This window comes from Podarcis gaigeae (genome assembly GCF_964106915.1).
Source record: "Podarcis gaigeae genome assembly, chromosome: 1".
In the NCBI taxonomy this organism is placed as follows: domain Eukaryota; kingdom Metazoa; phylum Chordata; class Lepidosauria; order Squamata; family Lacertidae; genus Podarcis; species Podarcis gaigeae.
The window spans coordinates 35142050-35161973 of record NC_139678.1 but is presented as its reverse complement, the minus strand read 5'-3'; the positions used below and the strand labels follow the sequence as shown (position 1 = coordinate 35161973).

Genomic DNA, 19924 nt, shown 5'->3' with positions numbered 1-19924 from the left:
TCTACATGCAAGAATGTGCTGTCTCCCCCTTCCCTGTGGTAGAGTCCCCTCTCTTCCTGCAACAGTGCTAGAACTGGCCACCATTTGTACACATGGAGCACAGTTATGGAGGCAACGCATTTGCATAAGCCAGATCCCACTCAAAGATCACCCTCTTGGGTGACTGATTCCGGTTCATATGTGGGGGGTTTTCTGTATCCTTCATTTCAGTATATATCCTCAGACAATCCCATATCACAGCAAATTTGTTCCGGGATGCCTGATTCCAGGCAGAAATACTGGGTAGTACCCAGCTGAATTGTACTCAGACCCACTGAAGTTAATTTATGCATATTAGTCACAACTAGCCAACCAGTTGTTGTTTTTTAATTCCCTGATATCGATGTAAGTTTAGATGTTTGAAATGCATAGAGTCCTAGAGTGAGGCTTTTTTAATTGAAAGCCCACTACTACATGCTTTAAGAACAGGCATGCTACAAACTTCCCAATGATGCATTAGGTTCCAGTTCAAACCACATGCCTGTGCTTTGCTTTTTTTTAATACAATTTTGTGCAAACACCATTTTCTATAAAAATAGAGAGGTCAGTTACAGCAAATAAGATCAAAGCTGAAGGTACCTGGATAGAAGCAGCTATTTCCACTTAATTTGGAAGGCATATAATGCAAGCCTGGAGTGCCACCTCGGAAATGCTTGAGAGAGGTACTTTGTACTAATCTCTTAGCTGTATTCTGACGGTTATTTCTTCATAATCCTCATCATAAGCTTTGACTCTTTGTTGCATAGGTTAACCCTAAACTCCAGGCCATGAAAGTTCTACCTAATGAAAAAGCACTCATTGCTCTCACGATATATTAATGCAGCATCTTATATTTACAAACTGTTTGTGTGAGTCCTCTCACTTTGTTGACTCGCTTGTTTTATTCTTCAGGGAGCTATAAATGATAACTTAAATAGTTTGTGTAACCTACTTACACCCCAAGCCTAAACAGATTACTTGGAAGTAAGTTCCCCTGATTTTAATGGGACTTACTTCCATGTAATGGGTTTAGGGCTGGAGATTATTTTGGTTGGTTGGCCTTTATTGAGTCATGCATTCCTATTGATTGGTACACTTGCAAAAGGCAGAGAAGGTAAGTTCACAGGCACCTGAAAGGACAGGATGGAGGGAAAAGGTCAGGCTTGATTATTTCCCCTGTGCCTTTTGAAACTAAATCTTGTTTTATAAAAATCAATGAGGTTTCTACATCAATAAAAAGACATCTCTCTGATAGTGACTTAAACCTCAGGCTGTGAAAAATTGTTGCTCGTGTCCTGTCATTTCTTGTTTTTTTGCATATAAGTACATTGGTATGAGGTCATGGAGTAGCTATTTTTGGTTGGTCTGAAACAGGCTTGTGTTTTGTAAATGAAAATGTACTTCATGTAACCTGCTATTACCTTTTTCTTTTTCTTTTAGAAACTTGGCTGCATTTCAAGTGCAGGCTCATCCTCTAAACTCTGGGATGACCTCTAATTCCATTGTATCACTGCCTTTTGTTACACTTGACTCCCAAGATAAATTTTCCTTCCAACTGTGATTTGTCCATGTTGGTTTTGTGACCAGGATGCATATGCTGGTCCTGTCTCAATTTTCACTTTTGCTTTGTAACAAAACCATTTGCTTTCATATGGATTTCTTTCCCAAGCTACCTCTTAACAACTTACCCTTCCAAATGTGTATGTCTCTGTATTTACTTTTCAGCCACAAACTTTTTGGGTTTTTTTTTAAATGATTTTGCAGTTCCACAGAATGTATTATTATTCTGGGTCACCATTTCTGAAATGTAAATGTCAGTTATTCTCCTATTTTATGTATTAAATTTGATATTTTATGTGTATAATGCATATTGTTTATTGAAAGTATTTTATGTTATAGAATGGGAATTTTATTTGATTGCAGCGAAAGGAAAAGTCCCTCGTGCTCTTGAATCAACACAGTGGAAATTACACAAAAGAAATACAAATGCATCCTTTCATTTTAATTTTACAAGATTAATCTATGCAACACTTCAAGAAACAACTACACAGTGTTGTATATTAAGAACTGTTAACATTCTACTGAATTAAGTACAACATTTTGGTTTTCTACAATGCTTCTTGAGGTGGTAATCAGAAAAAACCCCCACATTTTTAAAAATTGTGCCTTGCTGTATTTCTTATAACATTTATTAAAAAGCTGCTTTCATAGTAAAATTATGTTGGTTTGAAGGAAGGAAATAGCAAGGTGTGAATAATTTCTGTATATATGTATAACCAAGTGTAAACATTGATGTATAATTACAGTATAAAATGCTTTAATGTTTGTGATGCCCAGTGGTGTGGAAAACATAAGCCTTAAAACCACTAGATTGCATGATAATTAGAACTGGCATAATAAATGCAGTTTACTGGGGAAAATTTTGAATTGGTTCTCATTTACCTGAATCCTGCTTAAAAGCAAGCAATGCATACAGTTTCTAATAAGTATCTATTTACTTATACAGTCCCGGTCAGTTCTGCATAGGCAATATAAGAATGTATAATGAGGACACCTAAGTCTATGTGCAGACCAAACACTGAAGATTTGCCCAAACATCTTGGCCATTGCATTAAAAAAAAAGTTGTTTTATTTATTATTGTTATTGCATTTCTATCCCGCCTTTCCTCCAAGCAGCTCAAGGTGGTATATATGGTTCCCATTCTCCCCCTCCTCATGGTTATCCCAACACCAACCCTGTGAGATAGGTTAGGCTGAGAGAATGTGACTGGACCAAGGTCACCTGTCATGGCTGAGTGGGGATCCGAACCCTGGACTCCCAGGTCCTAGAATAGCTAGAACTACTACACCGCACTGGCCTTTAAGATGCAGATATGATGGAGACCAGAGATCTTGCTGCTAGAAAATGAAGAATATGTAAATATGTACATCACATTAGGGTTAATGTTCAGTGCTGGAATGTTTATTAGTTGCAGTAACGTAGAAAATGTACTATATATACATCACCATGTTATATAGTATATATAGTTTTATATATACTATATAACATCACCATGTGTTAATCCCTTGTTCCAAAATTTCCAAACCCACTTGGAGGCATTTTCAGCCCCATGGAGGAAGATACCTTCTACCAGTCCTGACTAAATAAGATCCTGAAAAACATTTTGAGGGTGGAGGAACAGGGTAGGGACTCCCGAATCCTTTAGGAAACTTCTTTTGATCTAACCCCTGTGCTGATCAATTAATTTAAATGGGTAGATCCTTCCAGAAATGATGGCCTTAGAAGACCTGCCTCTCTCTTCTCTCACCACTTACATCAGTCCCTTCTTTAAACCTTAGCAGCATTACCTCAAATATGGTTCAAGTCTGCTACTTGTTCATACTTCGCAACTAAGACGGCAATATGGTTTCCTACTGTTGCAACCCTCGTGGGTTCAGCTAAAATAGAACAGCTCATTTCGCGCCAAAGTGCCATTTCTGATGCAGGTTTGGCCACTGTTGATGGTAGAAATGTCAGAGGTTTCTTATGTCCATGAAAACAACCAACAGAAACCTGTCAGCTTGCAAGGGTTTATCATGTGGTAAAAGGGTGAAGTGAAAATATGTTTGTGCGTCCTCAGATCACCTTTCAGCTTTGCTGTTTAGTTGGCATGATCCAAGTCTGGCCCCTGGCTTTTACAAAAGGTCCCAGAAAGGTGGATTGAGCCCTGCCTTGTATTGAGCCCTGAGGAAAATAATGTCATTTGGCTTCAAATACCAATACAAAACTTGCCATTTTAAAAATGTGGTTGGAGAGGGGCTGCTTTGAGCCAGAAAACATCTATATATGCTTGGAAAATAATATACACCAGGTTGATTTTCTCTGCACATATGATAAATAACTGGCACCACTGGATATTAATCACAAAAATATCCTTGCATCCTAATTGTCCTAATAGTGCAATCAAATGTGTTCTAACTATTGTTTGTATTATGATGATGAGACTATTGTACTTAATCCAAAGTGGATTGTTTTTTAACATGGCAAACAGGACACAAGAGATGCATTTTCCAGCTGCTGACATTGTGGCAAGAATCAAAGAATGCCCCTTAGTCCCCTTAGGTTCTTACATTCATGCCAGTCCCAATTGATTAGTGCTGCGTTTGGCAATATCTCACTAGAAGTCTTTTAGAAGTGTTTTCCCCTTATGCACAGGGACTGTTTTCATGTGCTAATCTGATTACAAAAGAATATTTTTATCTGCGTTCTGTGCCAGTAAATAGCAGGCTGCCCTGATATTTATTTTTATTTTACTTTTAACAGCTTTTTGCAACCACAGTTTACAACGGTACACTTTGCTTCAGGTAGTGCACACCGACTTGTTTGCAACTCTAGATGGAACAGTGAACACAAATCTGTTCCTCCAAAAGGGAGTCCAACTTCCCCAGTTAGACTTTGTTCTGCTTTCTTTTCCTCCATTGTATACAAAGCCAATACCTGGCCCTTAAGTCCCCAGATGACATCTCATGTGTAGATGCAGAGCTATAACAATTTGCAGGCACCATTGTGCAGAAGCAAATTTAAGAAGGAGCAGATGAGGGGGTCTTAGGATATGTGACATATTGGACCAAACAGCCTTAATCAATCCTCTAACACTCAACTTCACCGGATGAGCTCTAGTGTTACGAGAGAGGGAATACAATGTTTATCCACTTTCTCCATGCCATTCCCCTAACCATTTTGATTGCCCTTTTCTGAATCTTTTCCAACTCTACTATATCCTCTTCGACATAATAGGGAGATCTGTCATCAAATTTCCCTCATTCAAAGTAGTTTGGAGGAGTGCTTTCTTAATTGGTATAGCAGCATTGAGGGAGGAACCATTTAGCTTTTTCTCCCCAATCCTGGTGCTGTTTCACCTGACTCCATTACAAACATGCTGAGCCTGCTGTTGGTCCCATTTGTGGGGGGAAATTGCAGGCCCTACACTCATTCCACATTAACATTATTTGCTGCTGTTGTCATTATAGAATAATGATATGAATGAAGCTCATCATTCATTAACTTAAGAGTCAACTATCCGACTCGTTCCACTTTTCCAATGTGAAGGATACTGTTTTCTATTATTGAGTTTCGTGTAAAACCATCTGTGATGCACGCACACATTGAGGGACAGGAGGGATAAAGTCTGGAGGTGGGATATTGGGTTCATACCCGTCATCATTCTAAACCACTAAACTACAAAGCCCAGGGCTTGCTGATCAGAAGGTCAGCGGTTCGAATCCCCACGATGGGATGAGCTCCCGTTGTTCAGTCCAGCTCCTGCCCACCTAGCAGTTTGAAAGCATGTCAAAGTGCAATTAGATAAATAGGTACCGCTCTGGTGGGAAGGTAAACGACGATTCCGTGCGCTGCTCTGGTTTCTCCAGAAGCAGCTTAGTCATGCTGGCCACATGACCCAGACGCCATCTGCGGACAAACGCCAGCTCCATCGGCCTATAGAGCGGTATAAGCGCCGCAACCCCAGAGTCCACGACTGGACTGGACTTAACTGTCAGGGGTCCTTTACCTTTTTACCAGTCATCATTATTTCTCCTACTTTGAATGTCAGCTACACAAATGTACTGCAAAATGTATCATGGGCATTTTGATTTTGGCATAAGCTCCTGGAGAGTAAAGAAGATGACAGATTTCCTCACAAGGGCCAAGTATTTGAGTAAGGTGTAAAATTGACTATGCAAGATGAACTCTCACTGGAGTCATTCTTAAAATATTTTTATGCCTGTATTTATGTGGTATTCATTTTAGTATAGGGTGCTCGACTAGGCCCTGGACTGGTAGCTTGCAGAATTTGATCTACAGTGGTACCTCAGGTTACATACGCTTCAGGTTACAGACTCCACTAACCCAGAAATAGTACCTCGGGTTAAGAACTTTGTTTCAGGATGAGAATAGAAATCATGCTCTGGTGGCACGGCAGCAGCAGGAGGCCCCATTAGCTAAAGTAGTGCTTCAGGTTAAGAACAGTTTCAGGTTAAGAACGAACCTCCGGAACGAATTAAGTACTTAACCCAAGGTACCACTGTATTTCTGTTAAAAAATGGGGATGTGGGGGATCTTCCAAAGAGACACTTTTGTGGAATAAGTTTGAACCTTTTTTCCTATCATAACATGACAGATATGAAAAAGTATTGAAACTAATGAAAGGTTACTTAAGGATGATCTGTCATTCACCATTTTTTTCATAGCCCCACTGCAGTGAAATGGACTAGTTGTGAATTTAGAAGGTTTGAACAAAGATACCACAGTTCTTTCCATGACATGTAATTAATCTGTGGGTTTTCACTGCCACGGCGAATGACAGGATCAGAAAGCCTGGTGGGACTGTGGCTGGAACTACATAAGCAGCTGAGCTATGAAAGCAGCCAAATGTGTGGCAATGGAAACCAATTCTCTTCCTCAACAATATGGCCACATATAGGAAACAAGGAGGTTGTCATGTTAAAAGTTGGACTATTTCTCCATTTAGATCAGTATTGTCTGTTCTGTAGTAGCATCTGGTGGGGCAGAACCGGGTGGTGCAGCATTACTTAACTGGCTTACCCATACGAAGGTCATTGCTGGTAACTGAGGGGGATGAGACAGTGGGGAAGGTTGGCACAGTGTGGGTGCAGAGTCTGCTGTGGCAGGTTGGCTCCACCACAATGCCCACACCATGCTGACCTCCCCACCACCCCTCTCCCTCTCAACACCCTTAGCATACCTGGACCCTTACAAAGTTATGTAGGCAGAAAGAGACAGCTCTCTAGAAGCTTCTAAAGAGCTTCTAAAGAGCTTACAATATGAAACAGAATGTGGAAAACAATGGAAAGAGGGAAAGGAGAGAGGAATGGGAAATAACGAATGAGCAAAAGGCAAACACAGTCACATGTACATACATGTACATACATACAGCTTTGTTACAGTTGGGAATGAGGATTAAGAGGATAAAACAAAGGCCACATAGAAAGGGTCAATTCTGAGCAGGAACATAGAGAGAAAAGTGCCACAGCCTTGCCCTGAATAATTATTATAATGATAATAGGCATCAAATATTTGTTCAGTTCAAAAGCAAACGTTTATTCTCGTACTTCAGAGTTCAAGATACTATGGGCTCCTCTAGATATGGATGAGACGTACATATCTTGATAATGTTGGAAGGTCAGGTGTATAAGATCTAGGCAAAGTTTCCAGAAACTTCTCCAGAGTTCATATTCTGACCCATCCAACATTATAAAGGCTAACATTATTCTTGATTTTCTGGATGTGTACATTGCAAAAAGAATTTAAAAATATAATGAAGTTAATGTCCATAGGTTAATTCTGGTTAAAAGAATAGAGCACACTTCAAAGTAAAATGTTTGGTTGAAGTGTAAAGGAACTACCATTCTGTTACTAAACACTAAGCTATTAGGTACTTTTATATGCTGTTGGAAGAACTGATGTGATCAGCAAGAAACAAATCATTCCAATTACCTGGCATGCTATGGGGGAGCAGTATTAAAATTATCTCTACTCTGACACTTTGGGTGTCTGAAGTAGGAATCCCATAGGGGATGGGAAACGTATGCAGTTACTATGGATGCTGTTATGATAAATTATAGTCCAATAAAGAAAAAACACTCATATTTCAGGCCAGTTGGGTAAGACCCATTTCTAAATAATAAGCATTCCTTAATCATATATTTCGATAGAGAAATAGTCACATGTGAAACAGCACCGCTCATTTCCTTCCAGAAGGACTGACATCTTAAACTGCACTAGACAATGAATCACCTTGTCAAATAAAGTACAAAATGGAAAACTGTTACCAGACTCATCTGATATAATGACATTTACAACAACATGTTTGAGGTGATAAACCGACAATAATAATTATATTTCGTTTAGACTTTCATTGTAGTCGGAAAGTTTTATACAATCATACACTTTTTTCCTCAGGGAAATGTTACAGTTTGGCATTTTAATTTTTGGCATTTTAGACTCTTAATGAACATGTAAGCTATACTTAAAATTCAGCTGACTAGCCTTGCCTTGTATCATTGCTTCCATCCTTTAAGTCTTAAAAGGTATAGGCCATACATTATGTTATTAGCATCCTGGTAATGCCACCCCAATCTCTGCCAAGGGCAGGACTTTTTTCCCGCCAAAACTCACCAGAACCTCTTTTTTGAGTTCCAGCTTTGGCACCTCTTTTTCTAGAAAAAGAAACCCTGGCCAGCAGTCATGGTGTTTTAAGATATATGGTTTATTTTGTCCATATATACACCTAGAGTTTTCCATGGGCAGGGAGGGAGTTCACAGAATTACATTCTTCCCCACAGCAACACAGTCCATGGCATCCTGAATGCTTTCCCGTACCTCTTTCCCAGCCTCCCAAGATGGTTATGCCCTTCAGCTCCCTCCTCGCCCCCCGTGGAGTTCTAGCTGCTTGCTTTCTTCTTCACCAGTAAACCCAAGCCTCCTTCCTGTCACCTCAAACCCTCCCCATCACGTTGGTGACCTCTGTTTTGCACAGACCTGGGGGGATTCCTCTTGAGGTGATAACTACTGTCTATTGTTTCATATTATGGTGCTGGAGGAGACTCTTGAAAGTCCCATGGACTGCAAGAAGATCAAACCTATCCATTCTTAAGGAAATCGGCCCTGAGTACTCACTGAAAGGACAGGTCCTGAAGCTGAGGCTCCAATACTTTGGCCACCTCATGAGAAGAGAAGACTCCCTGGAAAAGACCCTGATGTTGAGAAAGATGGAGGGCACAAGGAGAAGGGGACGACAGAGGACGAGATGGTTGGATAGTGTTCTCAAAGCTACCAGCATGAGTTTGACCAAACTGTGGGAGGCAGTGGAAGACAGGAGTGCCTGGCGTGCTCTGGTCCATGGGGTCACAAAGAGTCGGACATGACTAAACAACTAAACAACTACAATTGTTTCATAGTGACTTACATTCAGCAAGCCCAGCCAGGGTAGAACTGCTGCAGCCTGTATTCCACAACCCTATTGACCTAAGTCTATAAATTAGGCAGGCAGCATGTACAGGATGGGATTGCTCTCCACCTGAAGGCTCATGTATGTAGTCTGGGGTACTCCTTGGTTCTAATTTGTTGCTGGGTGTCCAGTGGCTACTTTCACCGCGAGCTGGTTCAGTAGCTATAGCCATTCCTAGAAAGGAACTGTAATCCTTGCTTTGGTAACCTCCCAGCTTGACTACTAGAATGAGCTTTGTGTAGGGCTGCCCTTGAAAACAGTGCAGAGACTACAACCAGGACAGAGTGTCGCAGAATGGGTTCTGACTTTCATTTGCCGATAAGCATATAACACCACTTCTGAGGCATCTGCACTGGCTGCTTGTTTTGCACCAAGCCGTATTCAAGGGTGCTAACTTTAATGTATATAGCCCTGAATGGCTTGGACTCAGCTTTGAGAAAGACAGCCTCTCCATATACTGTCCTGAGTTCCTGCAGGTAGGCACTGTTGATCATACTACCACCAATCTGAAGTCTGGTTGCCTGCAGTTCCAAACAGGGCCACCTGTTTCTCTCATCCCCTAATCCCTCCTATTAAAGGCATGAAGTACAGCTTCTTATGGGGTGGCATATATACAGGGCCTTTTGTGGAGAGGGACCTCTAGGGGTTGAGGAGGCTTACAGTCCTACAGCTCCATAATCTGCTCCACAACATGGTGTTCCTGGCCCCACCTTGAGTGAGCAAATAGAACATGTGATTTAGTAGAAGTCTAATTTTTTTTTTGTTAATATGGGTGCTGGCATATTAAAGAGTTCTAAAATAATGTTTTCATTATAGCTAAGGGGCCTAAAGAGCTGGAAGTGGCCCAGACCACTGCGGACCTCTGAGAGAAGCTGTTTAGGACAGCTCTCCTTAATCTCTTTGGAATCAAATGAGAAGAGTTTACAAAGCATCTAAGCTTCATGGAGTTCAGAGATTCTAACTTTCTCTAGAATGTAAACCAACATTGTCCCAAATGTCAATTAACAAATATGGAGGAATTTATTTTCTTCACAATGCTGTGTTGACTAAGCTAGGTGGTCTGAATCTATATAAGATATTTCCTATGTTCCAATTGGATTTTAATTTTTTTTAAGTTATTTTGTGACTTTTATGGGAAGTGACTCAAACTGAAAGAAGAAGAAGAAGAAGAAGAAGAAGAAGAAGAAGAAGAAGAGAAGAAGTCTGTGCCCTCCACAAATCAGAAAACACTAATGAATAAATATAGTCAATTTCATGGGGTTGTACCTCTGTCTTTAGCTGAACAACGCAGAAACAATTGCTTGCTTGCTACTTGTTGGTACCCATAGGCATCCAGTCTGTTACTATGAGAACAGGATACTAGACTAGATGGGCCATTGGCCCAATCCAGCAGGCTCTTTTCATGTTCTTATGTACATACTTCACTTTAAACCATTATCTGAACTACTCAAAAGCAACAACATAGCAAAATAGATGGCAAAGGGACAAAGAGGAAATTTGCCAGAAGTACTGTGATACTAAAAATTCAGATGCACGCAATGCCTAAGCAATCTAAATCAACATAAATTCTTAAAAGTCATACACTAATGAAGAACCAGCATGTGAAGAGAATGAGACTGAAAATGGCAATGTGCAAATCTTAAGGTTATGGATTTCTTGGAATAAATCATTACATCTGCACCGCAAATGTGAAACATCAAGCTGAGAAATTGACGGAAAAGGTGCTGTTTTAAATTTTTATCTAGTCATCACAGTTATCCTCTATTAGCATGTCATCTCAGTCCAAACATTGTGATATGTACTGTACCTTACAAGGTGAGTAGAGATCGTTTTGCTACTTAGCAGCACAATTAGTGATATAGTTCATCATCTGTCAACATGCCTTGATTAGTTACATATCTCATGCAGAATTTTGAGTAAAGGTCTGTTCAAGTACTGAATATTATATATATAATATAAACTCACAACAAAACACACACACACATATACACACACCGTGTCCGTGTGTGTGTGTGTGTGTGTGTGTGTGTGTGTGTAGTTGTGAGTTTGCAGCTGGGGGAGTTAGGCTGTATGCCTTAAAGGTAAAGGGTAAAGGGACCCCTGACCATAAGGTTCAGTTGTGGACGACTCGGGGGTTGCGGCACTCATCTTGCTTTACTGACCGAGGGAGCCGGCGTACAGCTTCCGGGTCATGTGGTGAACCAGAGCAGCGCACAGAAACACCGTTTACCTTCCTGCCGGAGTGGTACCTATTTATCTACTTGCACTTTGACATGCTTTTGAACTGCTAGGTTGGCAGCAGCAGGGACTGAACAATGGGAGCTCACCCCATCGTGGGGATTCGAACCGCCAACCTTCTCATCAGCAAACTCTAGGCTCTGCGGTTTAACCAACAGCGCCACCCGCGTCCATATATATATATATGTTGTTGTGAGTTTGCAGCTGGGGGAGTTAGGCTGTATGCCTTAGTCACTCCTAATTCCTGGATCTAGCAAGGTTTCAATTGTTGGAATAGCCAGGCCAGCTTCTGGTAATGGCCTAAGCATGGGTCATTAAGGTAAAAAAGGAAGTAGCTCTGTGCCAAAGAACAAATGGGTCCTCCCTCCCTCAACTGGAAAAAAGCTAGAGTTGTGTGTGAGAGCTAAAGGATAGAAGCAGATGGCAGACAGAAGCCTGTGAAAGAGAGACATGATTGATTTCTGCTGGAATCCAAGACTATGTCAACGGGGAAAGCAAAACCTTCCTAGGGTGTTAACACTGTGAGCCCCTCCATCATAGGCTCAGGTTGTATATAAATGTAAATAAGCCATATATCATAAAGATATCATAAAGTTTCCACTGCCCCTCATTCTGAGAAAACCAAACCCTGGGTAAGCACCTGGAGCCCCTAGAGTCTAAATAACTGAGCCTCTTGGGCTTGCCGATCAAAAGGTCCCCATCCCGGGATGGGGAGAGCTCCTGTTGCTGTCCCAGCTCCTCCAACCTAGCAGTTTGAAAGCATACCAGTGCAAGAAGATAAATAGGTACTGCTGCGGTGGGAAAGTAAATGGCATTTCTGTGTGCTCTGGTTTCCATCATGGTGTCCCGTTGCACCAGAAGTGGTTTAGTCCTGCTGGCCACATGACCAGGAAAGCTGTCTGTGGACAAACAGTGGCTCCCTCAGCCTGAAAGCAAGATGAGCGCCGCAGCCCCATAGTCGCCTGTGACTGGACTTAACCATCCAGAGGTCCTTTACCTTTACCTTTTTACCTTGTGCAATATTTTCCTGTTGCAAACCTTTTCAACGCTCCAGCTTGAATGAGAGGTGGAATATACAACTAGAAAGATTGTGCATGCTAACACAATTCTTTCCAGATTTGTGCTTCCTAAATGCATGTCAAATGTTTTGAAAGAAATGTGCCCATGACATTCAGATTTAGAAATCAGAGGCAATCCTAAACACATTTACGAGGGAGTAAGCTTCACTGAACAGGGCTTGCCCAAGACATTTTCTGCCTGAGGTGGACAAGATTACACCCCTTCCCCATTCCACAACTAGAAGCCATCTGGACTGGCAAATGAATCTTACTTCAGCACTAGTGCCAGGATAGCACCCCACATTGCAGCTGAAACAGTAGGCCAGTTGAGGGGTCCAGGAGAGGTCATGTGGCAACAGTGGGAAGGCCTAGGAGGTTCAGGAGCAACAGCTGGATGCTGATGCTGCTCCTTCCAGCAACTGCTGCCTGAGTGGATTGTCTCGCTTTGTCTAATGTTAGGGCCGGCTCTGTCACTGAATACAGTGGGACTTTTGTGAATAGGATTATACTGTCACTGGGTAAATAAAGATGGAACAGAAACAGTAGTTAATTATGGGTGATTAATCTTCATTTTGGCATTATCTATTACCCATAAATCAATCGATTTAAAGCTCACCCAGTACAGTATTGTCTCCTCAGGACAGAAGTGTTTGTAAGCTCTGCTATATTCAGTTCTTTTCGATTTGAGATATCGGACAGGGAAACAAGTGACTTCTGATCTCTCACAAAGAGAATGGGATTGCAGTCAGCAGTGGGTTGCTTCATACATTATTCTGGAGCCTTCAGATGCAAGCAACTTCATGGAACACCCCTCACAACCTGCTTTTGGCCCTGGCAACACTGGAGTTTTTACATCCATTGGGTCAGGGCATTGGAGAAACTGGATGCATCAGAAAAGAAGGCTTCAGTATCAGCAGAGACAGAGCTCTCGAGGGGTAGATCTGGTCCTGCCCTATGGCCCCCAGGATGTCCCCCCCCCACAAGGACTACAGAACTGCTATCTAAATAATTCTTCACATTGAATTTCAACAAAGTTCATGGTTGTAGCACAGAACACACTTCTTCCCACCAACCTAGATAGGATAGAAACTAGATTGACAAGAATATTATTCAATTGTTTCATACAGTTGTCACATTTTTTCCCTCAAGCCTTATTCCAAAGAAACTTAGGGATGAAATATCTTGTTTCTTCTTGGTGTACATTTCATCTTAGGACTTTATAATGTCAGAAAGTTCCATTTACATGGACGCAAAGCAAATTGAATTAAAGTACGTTGCCTTATTGATTTTTAAGCAGGCTGCCTAAAAATCATATAGGAATAGGGGTATATAAGTGTGATATGTATGTATTTCACTAGAGCTTTTGGTGTGTAGCTGCAGCTTCAAGCCATATTCCCAGTGGTGCAGCAATAAAACCTCTAGCGCATTTGCAAAGGTAAGCAAGGTCCGATATGGTTTCGAATTGGATGGGGAACCACCTGTTGAGATTTCTGCATTGCAGGGGGTTGAACCAATGGGAGACCAATGGGATCCCTTCCAATTCTACAATTCTATGATCCTATGAATTATTCTCTTCCAGAGTTATTCTAGTTAAAAAAGCTGTTCCAGCATCAGCAGGAATTGCATGCATATTATGTCACCCATCCTAAAATAGACACAAATGTATTATCCCAATTGCAGTTACGTCAGTTAAATAGTAAATCTGCCAAGGTGAGTAATAAAAGCACAGCTCTTTCTGTCTTTTTCTGCAGGGCAAAGTCCAGTGGAGGTTGGCTTCTGTATAGATATTGAATGATGCTAAGCTTTCACACTGGGACCCACACCTCCCAAAAAGCAGCAGTCCATCAAATAGTATTGCATACATCTCTAGATACCTAATTCCATGTTCAAATTATGAGAGAATTCTTGGTGTAGATCAACAGAGATTTTTAAGTTCCACTAGAATTGCAAAACCGTCTACAAATCTGTTCTATAGTTAGCATATGTATTATTTTTTTAAAAAATAGTTTGCATTATTCCATGATACTCTAGTATGACCAGGAAAAAGAACCTAGGATGGGGTGTACTTGTAGAAGATATTCTTCTTGGTGGCTGATGTCACCAGGGCAGGAAATGATTTAGCCTCTGCCTATGAGTACACTCTCCAAGGGCTCCCATTTAATCCTGTGGAGCATGAATAGAATGTTGCACTTACTCAGGACAACATTGTAGTGGGAGGCAAAAACTCGTCCATGCATGCTGAGTAGCAGGTAGAGCACCTCTTGGAGCCACAGAGCTGCTGAGGGTGCTGCCATTGCTTCTGCCAGACAAAGAGCAAAGAGCAGCTTTGATACAGTCCCTTATCTTCTCCCACAAAACAGTGATTGGCAGCAAGAAAAGGAGAGCCTTGGTAAAGGCATTCTTTGATTGGAAGCGAGAAGAATCGGTTTCAAAATGACATCCTTTCCCTCCTCTCTCCTTGATGTTTTCCATATATGGAGAGAGGTACAAAAATGCACTAAATTGGACAGGAAATGTTTATTCCTTTTTTAAAAAGCTCTTTTAGACTTCGCAGGTAGTTCTGAATATTCAGGACAGGTCAGGTATGTGTGGACCACTTTGGATTCTGAAGCACACCAAATACCTCCAATGCTGGTCAATTTGTATTGATTTGCGCCTTGTCAAGGATTTTGCATAGCCCTATTATTCAGTTTATTAATTTGGCTACCACTTCTGGGTAGCTTCTGAAAATATTCATTTTATTTATTTTGCTTATTCTACAAAATGTTTCCCAGACCCAGAATTTAGGGTTCTTTATAGTCAATGGGGAGACATATTTGTGTGTGAAAAGGAAAAGTGTGTCTAAATCTATTTCCTCCATTAAGATGAATGGGGAAAACCCTTGAGGGAACACAGCATATGCATAAAAGCATGTATGAGAAATTGCAGCAGCTGAGCATGTATTTATACATTTATTTTTCTACCAGTTTCTTCAGTGTTGCACATTGCCTTTTGCAGACACAGACAGTAAGCTCAAAGACTTATAAAATGTTTGTTAATGGTAATATTATTATTCATTTAATTTCATTTGTGAATCACTTCCCATGAAATATCCTGAAGTGATTTTTTTTAAAGTAATTTAATAATAAAAAGTTAAACAATTAAAAACCTACTTAAAAACAATTTCAAGTCCAACTGAGGTACAAACTGAGATGATGATGTAGATGATGAAGGTGATGATTTTAAAATATCTCCACTTCAATGACTTGTTGGAAAATAAAGATCTTAAGGAGAAACCCAAAATATAGCCAGGGCAATGGGAGATTCCAAGACCCAATTCTTATGTAATATGGAATGGGCCTCTTGATGCAATGGTATCTGCAGAAGACCCTCTCCTTCAGATTGCAGTGATTGGTTGGGTATATTAGGGGTGAGAAAATAACATATAATAAATAGCCTTTGCCAACATGGTGGACTTCAGATGTTTGGGGGGTTATGGTCTAGACTATCTGAAGACTATCAGGTGGACAGAAACAGAATAATAATAATAATAATAATAATAATAATAATAATAATAACCATCCATGATAATAAAGATATTGTGTGAGATGGGCAAAATAAACATTTAGGAATAGATTTTAAAACTTCGTATTGGGCACAAGACTTCAGTGTAGTACATGATTGCCACAAGTCTCTCTGGTGCTACATACTTTGCCTTGAATTAATTTATAAAAGTCAACTCCTGCATGACCAACCTTCAGGTTCTGGGGTTGGCCAAAGGGAAAGGTTGTTAGCTACTTCTCTTTGACCTTTTTCTGGCACTGTATCTCTACTGCACCGTAGGGAGGTCAAAAGTGCACTTGTTGTTAGCACCAAAGATTAAGTTCAACCAGATTCGTGGACCAATGATTGTCAAACGGCTCCATTTGCAAGACAAGTGTGTCCTTTGCCGAGCAAGGCAGATGAAAGAGATTATTTCCAGGGGTCAAATTTGTTCTTCTTCTCTGACCTCTCTCAAGATTTGCAAAAAAAGCAGTGAGAATGTTCTGTAACAAAGCAGACCTGCAAAGAAAGGAATTCTGCCTCTCATTTCTTTCCACTGTCAGTCTTCCAGCCGGTTAGGGTCTCTCTTCTCATTTCCTCCCACACCCACATACATCATAAAACCCTAGTGAAATCACATTAAAAAACTAAAAGGCCAGTGTCACACACCTACATTTTTACATGTTAAACATATTTTAGGATCTTCAAATAGTCATAACTGATCTATTTCAGCTGTGGTTCATATTTTATTTTCAAACAGTGGTGAAGAACTTGTAGCCTCATAGATACTGCAGACTCATTGATGTTCTCCAGATCAGCTCTCTGGGAATCACTTTTACTTCAGCTGTGTGTTTGAGGGAGATCAGCTGCTACATAGTAAGCTCAAGGGGGAATAATAATAAAATGAGACGAAGGGTGGGGCTGGGGTCTAGTGAGAGAGCATGAAGGTGGAAATGAACATGACTGGAGCTGCAATGGAGAGAGAAGGTGCAAGCAATCGGTTCCTATTTGTGTTATTTGAAGGGTACATATGGGAGAAAGCCAAAACAGATGGAGAAATGGAAGAGGAAAGTGCACACACATACACAGAGAGATTGCGGGGGGGGGGGGATGTCACATGTGCACACACATCTGTGCAATTCTGGAAACTTAGACATGTTTATGTCCTGGGATGTCCTTTGTGACAACTCATTTATTGAATATTCATCCTGATTGGGTTGGGGAAAGTTTCCAGGGAGGTTAGAAGATGTTGCCTATTTATTGAGCATTCATTCTGATTTGTTAGCAGGGAAACTGTACCACATAAATGGCATCCTCCTTTCCTTATTGCAAAAAGTCTAAGGTAGAGGACTGGGTTTGTTGCGCAAGTGCGTCAAATCAACTTTAATTGGGCAATCTGAATTTGGTAGTATGTGACTGAATCTCATGTAAAAATAGTGACAGTTTAGAAGTGCCCTTAGGGCTGAGTAGCATGTGCTCTGCACACAATCAAAGACTAGCCATTCACTGGCAGTCATGCCTGTTGCATATGTTTCATGTGTCTAGATGGGGATGTGTAACTATCATGTTTCCATCATTTCAGTAGAGGCCTGTATAAGCATTGGGATGCAATGGGAGATTCACATCTCTTAGTGCACATCTGCATTAGTTGCACATATCAATTTCCCATGATGGATCAAAGCAACTCTCTGATTATCCTTTCACGCTTTCTATTGTTGACACCCATTATTGGCTTTCTCCTAATTCATGAAATTGTGGTGCTTCTATCATAATTGTTTTCTTACTGCGACAACACCACTGAACATACCACCCCATCACAGGCAATCCTGAGTTGACTAAACTGGTCTGACAAATTAGCAGATACCTCTTAACATAAAACCAGTGCTTTTTCTGGGGGGACGAAGGGGTAAACACACCCCTAAACATTTTGTGAATCTAAGTTTGCCCACACTGAGGGGCAGTATTTCAATATGAATAGGAAAATGAGAGTACCCCTGAACCTCTTATTTAGAAAAAAAAATAAATCACTGCATAAAACCCTTATCAAAATTAAATAATTTTTATTTCTATTTAAAAAAACAAAACAATGATAATTTTGGATCAAAATCAATCCCTTCAACAAAGGGTAAATTAATCCATGATCCAGTTTTGTTTTGTTTTTAAGACCAAAGTGTAAAGCTCTACTTTGTGGTGATGGGATTATGTCCCTCATCACCAAGCTGCAGATTCAACAGCGCAAAATGTAGTAGAAAAATTATTTCCATACTATAGTTTAAAAGAAATGTGCACCTGTTATACGAAGGCTGAGAAGACAAAAACTAGCTGACTTACATAGTACCAATGACATCAACAAGAAGCCTAGATGAGAAAGAAGAATCTGATAACCATGGCAGATGACATTATTTAACTTGAAACCAGTTTCCAGAAAATTGCCATAATTGCTCTGATTTAGAAAATAGTCCTGTGGTTATTTTGGTTATGACTTTAATTTATGTCTTACTTGCAGCTGTAACTGTTTGTGTAATATGTGGAACAGTTCTGTTTAAACATTACCTCAAGCTAGGTGGCCAGTCTCACCATCCATTGGGTGCCTCAGAGGATAAATTATTGGAATCTAAGCAGATTTATACCTCATGCTTATTCCCTTGGCTAATGTAAAATTTTGCAGCTGGAATAAGAGTTTTATTCCCAAAGTATAAGTGAGATGAAAAATGCTGCAAGCACTGGAAATTAAATAGGTTCAGGTGACCTTCTTCCTGAAAATGTAATTTAAACTGATGTTCTCAAACCATGTGGAAGTTGGGTGGGACAGGCATGCAGGCTTGTCTGCCCAAAAGGGTTCAGCCATTTTGTATGTCACTGACTGTATTTCTGAGGGGCAGCTATCACCCACAGAGGGTTAATTGATTTGGAAATGCCCAACAACTCTCCTGCCGCATTTTCCCACATAGAAGTCCAACATAACTACTCAGCTTTTTACCTCAGAACTGATCATTCACCATATGTTTTAATTAGACTGGAATACAAAAATGCATTTTTGTTGTTGAGGGAAACACTGGAGGTGTGAAGGCCTATTGGTATTTATGACAGAACATCTTTGGGAATGTATATGAATATCCTAGATGTGAGAATATTATTATCCTTAAACAGAATCAGCAGATTGTTTTACAGGAAAACAAAAAGTAGTCAAATGTCTATGACTAAGGCTGGAATCTTAACCATACTTACCTGAGAGCAAACCCCACAGAATTCAATATAGGGATGACATCGGTCCCTACCGTAGAAAAATGGGATTATTCTGTTTTGGGTGGGGGGAGTGTTCCCTGTCCCATTTGGACTTCAAATGGGATGCCTTTTGTCCTGTATTTGAGTTCATGACCAACTGGATAGCTCAGTTGGTTAGAGTGTGGTGCTAATAACAGCAAGGTCACACATTCAAACCCCATATGTGACAGCTGCATATTCTTGCATCACAGGTGGTTGGACTAGAATCAGGCCCTCCAGCTGTTTTGGGACTACAGTTCCCATCATCCCTGACCACTGGTCCTGTTAGCTAGGGGATGATGGGAGTTGTAGTCCCAAAACAGCTGCAGGGTCAAGTTTGGCCATGCCTGGACTAGATGATCCTCAGGGTTCCAACTCTACAGTTCTATAATTCCTTCTCCTCCACTGCATGGGCAGAGAGCGGATCCGGTGGAGAATTTGCATGGGCAGGGCAGAGGGTGGGTCCAGTTCATTGGTTGGTATCGCCTGCCCAGCTTTGTCATGCTGGCCACATGACCCGGAAGCTGTACGCCGGCTCCCTCAGCCAATAAAGTGAGATGAGCGCCGCAACCCGAGTCGGTCACGACTGGACCTAATGGTCAGGGGTCCCTTTACCTTTACTATCTTTGTTTATATTATATTGTATTTTAATGTATGCTTATGTTCTAAATATATTTCTCATAGGCTATGACCAGAGCTGGTTCTTTTCTTTTCTTTTTTCTGTTCTGTTCTCTTCTGTTCTTTAGGCTATTAGCATATATTTTTATGTTCTTTTGCCACATGTAATTCCCCAAATTATAGATGGTTTACTACACC

General features: G+C 40.7%; 1 protein-coding gene and 1 long non-coding RNA gene across 7 annotated transcripts in view; one reads left to right on the top strand and one right to left on the bottom strand.

Annotated features, from left to right (window-relative positions):
* The window catches only part of AKAP6 (A-kinase anchoring protein 6), a 243050-nt gene extending 240612 nt beyond the window's left edge, over window positions 1-2438 (top strand). For all 6 annotated transcript variants that reach the window (XM_083740563.1, XM_083740562.1, XM_083740561.1 and 3 more), the window contains one exon: window positions 1459-2438. The gene's annotated coding sequence lies outside the window, so the exon portion shown is untranslated. The remainder of the gene's footprint in view (window positions 1-1458) is intronic.
* Window positions 1-19924, bottom strand: part of LOC310846168 — a 55524-nt gene that overhangs the window by 24722 nt on the left and 10878 nt on the right. The gene's annotated exons all lie outside the window — the stretch shown is intronic.